Here is a 7,196-nt window from a genome sequence, read left to right on the forward strand (position 1 = left end):
ATGCTGTGGGTGTGGCCCTAAAAAGCAAGAAAAAAAATTTTTTAATATATTTTTTAATATATTAAAAAATTTTTTAAATTAAAAAAGAAATTAGTCTAGTAGCATCAGAGTTCTCATTTAATAACATTCTTATTTTTTAATCTATAGAATATAATAAATATAACTTTCATATTAAGGGGTTTGTTAGAGATAGCTATTGACTCCAAAGTCTGTGATTCCTTTTTAATAATATCATAGTTAAAGGAAGGATGATGTATTAAAATAATAACTTAAGGCAGAAAACTGTCTACAATAATATCTACTCAATCTTACATTTGTATTTTCCAATTAATCAATAACATCTTACTTTTTAATAACACTTCAAATGTTTAATAACATCCTACTTTTTACATTACACTTCAAATATACAAATACAAAGCTAAAGCACTTAAATTTCTCTAGCCTGAAACACAATATTATATATCGATTTTCTTCTATTTTACATATTTAATTTATCAATGACTGTTAAAAAATGGTTCTTAGAATTGTAGCAAAATATCACGGATAGCATATTTGTTCTTTATTCAGGATTGCACTTTCATCATCTATTCTGCAGAAGTGTGAAGGAATTTTATTGGTATGTTTGACCTCTAAATGCAGTTAAAATATTAAGAAAGAAAATTTTAACTGGGTAAGAAACAATAATAAAGAAAAGCACATCTTATAGATTGGCATATTTGTCCATATGTTTTATGTCATGTCTTTTAAGGGAATAAAGATTTAGCTTATAAGCTGGCACAGGTATGGCAATTATCCTGTTGGCAGAACATTCAATCAATCTTTCAAATCAGCTTCCTTGATGACAGTAAAATCTCCTAGATTTTCCCTATATAAATCCTCGGAAATATCTTTCAAATAGTGACTGATAAAGAATACTTCTAAGGTAGAATTTGCATGTATACATCTCAGTTTACCTTTGCCCTTTGTTTTTCCACATTAAATATATTCTTTAAAAAGGTCATTGTTAAAGAATGCATCTTAAAAATGTTGCATAGGTGAGAGACTGAAGAAGCTGGCTACCAGATATAATGTCCCTGACAATTTCACTCTTCTAAAAATGATAATAATTGGCAGGTTCCCTAACAGTTTCAGAATAGTGAAAAGATTCACTTTGGTTTTTTCCAGACTTTTTTTTTTTTTTTTTTTTGGTGAGAAATCCTCTCTCAGGATTTCTGTCGCAATTTCTCTTTTTAGAATCTGACAAGCCTGAATTGATGGCTGAATAACTCAATTAAAACTTTTTTTTTTTGCAGTTTCTCTCCCATTGCCTGAATATTATATAAATGATTCCTATTAAGTGTATGAGCAAAGTGAAATGACTTTGCAGGAGATGAACCTTTGATAGCTAGGGATTAACTTTTCTGTGTTTGCACATGGAGGTCCCTTTTCATTCTTTATAAGTGGGTTCTAATGATACAGAAACTCCATTTATCATGGTACATTAATTAGATGTGCTATACTCCCTAAGATAAAATGCATAATAAAAGTGTAAAGTGAGATGAAACAACCTTTCCTCTTAAGAATGTCAGGAACCAGGTTATTCAAACATAGATTGCACATTTTTCTATTTTTTTAAGTTTAATGAGGTATTGCTACCTTTTACCAAGAGCGATACTTTTTTTTCTATTCATCAGATTTATCCTACCTCTTTAATTTTTCAGATTTCTCAGTCAAATACCAGTCCGTTTGTTTAGTTCTTTATATTTGTGACCTCTTTTCTCTTTCCATACATCTTGTATGAAGGTAAAAGGAATAAGTTTGCCCTATTTGAAAGCTCCACACACAAGCATTTTTATAATTTCTCTGATCACAGCCAAGTCCTTCCTACCTTCTCCGTAATAGTTGTTCTGGATTCAGAGTCACTCTGTCTTTCCTCATAGATGTTCTCATTCAGTCAGCACAGCTATTCAATCAGATTCAAGGGTTTCACACATTTCTTTCACTTTTACCTTTCTCCTTCATTTCATGTCTGTATTAGGAGATAAGATTCCTGAGTTTGGACTGAGGATAACTAGACTTTTGCTGTAGTTTTGTGAGAGAGGCAGGTTTGGACATAGGCTTTACATTTTCTGATCTGTTCAATAAATGTGTTGGATTAGAGACAATGACTGCTGAAAGATCTGTAAACAAGGAACCTATTTAAGAAGTCTCAATGCATGCCTAAAGAAAACAGGGGAGACTGAAACAGGGAGGCTGAAGGAAATAGTAGGCTGTAGCCTTTGACACCAGGGACACAGTAAACGCCATGGGGTCTTATGAAAAGGGTGCATATGAGGAAGGTGTTGTCAGACAAGGGGGAATGTTAATCACAAGGGCTGTTGGGAAAGTCATGTGTTACTGTCCAGGGCTCTTGACCTTCTTAATCAATGGAAATTGTTAAGAGGCCAGACAAGAAAATTCAGGCAAGGCTTTATTGGGGCTCCTGCTGAAGTAGCAGCGGGGAGTGACAATAACAGGTTCCTTTGCTTGCTTGCACTGGGGGTGGGGGGGGTGGGAGGGAGGTGGGGATGAGCTGGTTCTTTATATGGAGTAGAGAAGGGGGGTGGGCCATGGGTGGAACAGAGGAGTGGCTTAGGTGTTCTGCCCAACCCTTTGGTGATGGTATGTGCAGGGAATATGCTTAGTACCCTGCTTTTGCTTCCAACACCCTGTTTTTACTCTCAGCTCTTCAGAAGTGGCAGTTGGGTCTTTAATTTGCTTGTATCTTCTTGACCATTATTTGCCCAAACTTCACAGGTTTTTTTAGTTCATAGTTTTGTTTTTTTGGTGTTGTTGTTGCTCAAGGAGGTGTTTGTCTAGGTGCAAGCATTGCAGCCACTGCAGCAAAGGGTCCAAGGCCTCGGGTTCTGGCCTGTCTCATAAGGAATTTATATTCACCTCTGACTGCTGCTACCTATGGTATGGCACTTGCATGAAGGCTAGTGTGAATAAAAGGTCAGTGCAGGCCACTTGGAAAAAGATGCTCAGGCAGCAATACCATGGAATAACTTAGCTATTCTGGACATGCTTCTTTGAAAATATCAGTAAGTTTGATAAACCCCTAGCCAGGTAAGCCAAGCAAATAAGAGCGAAAATACTATTTATTAACATCAGAAATAAAATAGGTGTCATCATTACTGACGGGTAATAAAAGTTTTTGTGAGAATTAATATATCACATATTTTTGATACACATTATATGGATTAAAATTATTTTATTCATTCTGGCTTTAAGTATCTATATCCAGTTCCTCCACCTCTTTTCCATCCTTTCTTCCTTCCTTTCCCCCTCTTCCTTCCCTCCCTCTCTCTCTCTCTCACACTCTCCTTCTCTTCCTTTCTTTATGTCTTTCTCTCTCTCTCTTTTTTTATGCTTTTATTTTTATAGTGTGAAGAAGGAAACTAATATTATAAGAAAAGTCTTTGACAATGTCAACTAAACAAAGGTATGTCAAGTAAAATGAGATAATTGTAATTATGACATATTATCATAATGTTTTATATGTAAATGTAAGTAATGTACATACTTTTAGATGTGACTGCCTTCTAACAACCTTTTAATAATGAAAATAAGGAAAGTTATAGTGAAATCTTAAACACAGTTTAAAAAGGTAATATTCAAAATTAGTTGCTTGATAACCAAAGTTTTTGATGTAGTTATTTGTTTGCTTGGGGGGATAAATTTGAAATATAAAAGAAACCAACACCATTGTCCTTACATGTCTAGGAAAAGTTAATATATAGTGGTTGTGATAAATTATAGAAATTATTTTTAAAAATCATAACTATTAACTACTAAAATACCTAAGTACCAATTTATCAACTGTGAAATCAAATAAATACAAATAGTTTTCCTTGTACCATATTTTTTTTCAGAGTAAAATTGTAAATGTAACTATTGTGCTAATAATTTTAAATAAAGCCAAATCAAAGAAGAAATACTAGAGTTTACACTAACCAAATAAGAAATTATAACAAATAACTTCATGTCAAGGCTCCAGTGCTGCAATGATTTTAAATTAGAACACAACATTTCTTGGTTAGGTTGCTCATTTAACATTTTTAGAATCTGTCAATAGGATCACTTTTGGTATGAAACAGCCTATTTATTTTGATTAGAATGGAAATCCCCCAATGAAACACTGAAACAGAGGCCAACAATAACACTTGATTAACCAAATGTCCAGGAAGCTACAGCATATCATTGAGGATTACAAATGGGAAAACAAACACCCAAAAATGTCAATGACACATGCAGATTCCATATGCACCCTTGAAAACCAACCATTCTACAATGGTTGAGAAGCTTCAGATATGATCAACTGACTGGGGAATCTTTTGTGGTTTTTTTATATTGTGCATGCATGATATAAATCACACTTTCTATAACAAAAATGAAATGAAGTTTCCAAGTAAATCCTGTGTTCATCAAGTATCTAACAAGGTTTGAAGGAAATACACCTTGCTGCTTGATCTTAGAGAGAAAATGGATGCTTCTAGACAGTTTATTCTCATGAAGACTAAGGTTCTTTGGTAGAGATATACCTAGTTGATTCAGGGTAACAGCTTATAATATACTTATATCCCAAATCCACATATTGTGTGATTATACACCTAAACAGGAACAATTCTAAAATAAAGTTGGACTTTCAGAAAATAATTAAATCAACACTTTAATTCAACAGATAAATGTTGAGAATGGACATTAGGTTTGCTACAGAATATTTGCTCTATAAATCCTGCGGTGAATGTATCAAAACACTTAAGAAAAAATAAATAAATAAACAAATCATGAATAAATATGGACTCTCAAGCAAATCCCACCCCTTTTGTTAAGAAGGAAACCTTGCAAAAAATAGATTGTAAAAAGTTATGTCTTCCTGTCATCATTGGTGTCATAGTCCTGAAATGTAGAAGTCCAATACTGGAGGTATTAAAAACAGAAATAAATATGTTACATTTTTGTAATTCAATTTTACGTAAAATAAATTCTATGGTGTATACCCTGGTCAACTTGCATAAACTCTGCATACTTACAACTGGTAAAGGGACCTAAAAGTAACTTCATATGGCTGTTTTTAAGCAATATAAGTCCCTATAAGTTTAGCTGTTCTGATATCCATTATAGGACTAATTCATTAACCTAAAGAATAACTAAAAAATTTCATGAGGGAAAAAACAAAATGAAACAAGGAATGGATATTTATGTAGGAAAAAAAAATTCCCCAGAAGTACAGGGCGTTAAAGCCAAAAAGCTTACACATGTAAACTTGAGCCTACACATCTTCTTCATATTTATGTTTTTTAATATCACATTAAGCATGTTGAGATTCTCTGATGAAAAGTGACAAATGCAATTTCTTAGAGTTGAAATACCCATTGAAACTAAACAATCTATTTATAGAAATTCTCTATTCTTTTCCCAGGAGGTGTATTTTGAGTATTTGCATTACATTTTACAAATGAAAATTGTCCATCTAATATTCTCTAATATAAAGAAGAGTGCAACTTTATCCCTGTTGTGATCAACATCTTTCCTCTGAACAAAAGAGTTTTGGTTATTTATGTTTGCTTATTCCTTTCTGTTTAACTGTTTAGTCTCATGTTTGGACCCAGATTTACCTGGTTATTCCCATTTTATGATTACTGGCCCAGATAAGTATAGCTAATAAATTATATGTGCACACAAAAATATATAAACTTTTATAGCAGTACTCAGTATACTTTAAAAAAATAGTTATGTGTATCTATACACTAATACTAAACTTCAAACTCTTCTAGAGATAGGTGTTTATATTAACCATTTTTTATCCTCATGATAAAGATTAATTAAATATTGAATTGCTAAAATATTTTTGCTTCTGAAAATTTGTTTGATCAAAACTCACTTTTTCTTAACTAGCTATCTAACTTTCTGTAGATTAAAGCAAAAATTATGAATTAAAACTATTTTGCCAGTGTTGTCACTGCTGTGGCTCTGGAAACAGATGTAGTGCATGTTTCATCCTTGGCCTTGGAACTTCCATAGACCATGGGCAGGGCCAAAAAATAAAAATAAAAATAAAAGGATTTTACGGCATAGCGAACCTATTCACAACACTGTAAATCAACTATATTCCAATAAAAATAATTTTGTGTGTGTGCGCATGTTTTTGTAGGGCTACACCCATGGCATATGGAAGTTCTCAGGCTAGTGGTCGAATTGGAGCTGTAACTGCCGTCATAAACCGTCATAAACCACAACCACAGCAACATGGGATCCAAGCCGTGTCTGCAACCTACACCACAGCAATGCTGGATCCTTAACCCACTGAGCAAGGCCAGGGATCGAACCAGCATCCTCATGGGCACTAGACATGTTCGTTAACTGCTGAGCCATGATGGGAACTCCAAAATAAAATTAAATTTTAAAAGATTAAAAACTATTTTAATTTGGACAAAATATTTATATTTTCAGATCCATGATTTTTCAACTGCTTTTTGACTCATTTTGACTTCTCTGTTCTTGTATGCAACTTGAGTCCCCTAAAGATTTTGATTTTATGAAAAAGCAAGTTTCTGAGTATTTTGTTTCCATTTTCTTTCCTCCTTTTTTCTCTTTCTCATAATATTTCTTTTCTCTCTTTTTTTGTAATTGTGGGAGTTTTTCCAATGCTTTATTCTAAAGTTTTCTAAAAATTATTTTCCAAGTTTTTCTTTAAGATACCGTATACCTTAAAGCGACACCATCTTTTGAAAAACTTAATGGTGATAACAATATATGTATGCAAATATTAACAAACAAACATCACCATCCCAAAGGAAATTCCATTGCACTCACAGTCATTCACCATGCCCCATTCCACACTCCAGGCCTATTTGTGTCTCTATAGATTCTCCAATACTGGACTTTATACATAAATATAATCATACAATATTTGGTATTGCATGATGGCCTTTTTTACTTAGCGTACTATTTTCAAGATTCATTCAAGTTGTATTAGTATTTCATTCAGTTTTTTTTTGTCAATTAATATTCCAGTGAATGGATCTATAATCAAATCTTGCCTATTCATTCATCAGGTAATGAGCATTTGAATTTTTCCCAATCTGGCTTTTCTGAAAAAGACTATTATTAATATTCATGTACAATTTTTGTATATGTACATATATTTTCTTTCTTGATATATAATTGGAAAT

Source organism: Phacochoerus africanus, chromosome 13 (genome assembly GCF_016906955.1).
Source record: "Phacochoerus africanus isolate WHEZ1 chromosome 13, ROS_Pafr_v1, whole genome shotgun sequence".
NCBI classification, from domain to species: domain Eukaryota; kingdom Metazoa; phylum Chordata; class Mammalia; order Artiodactyla; family Suidae; genus Phacochoerus; species Phacochoerus africanus.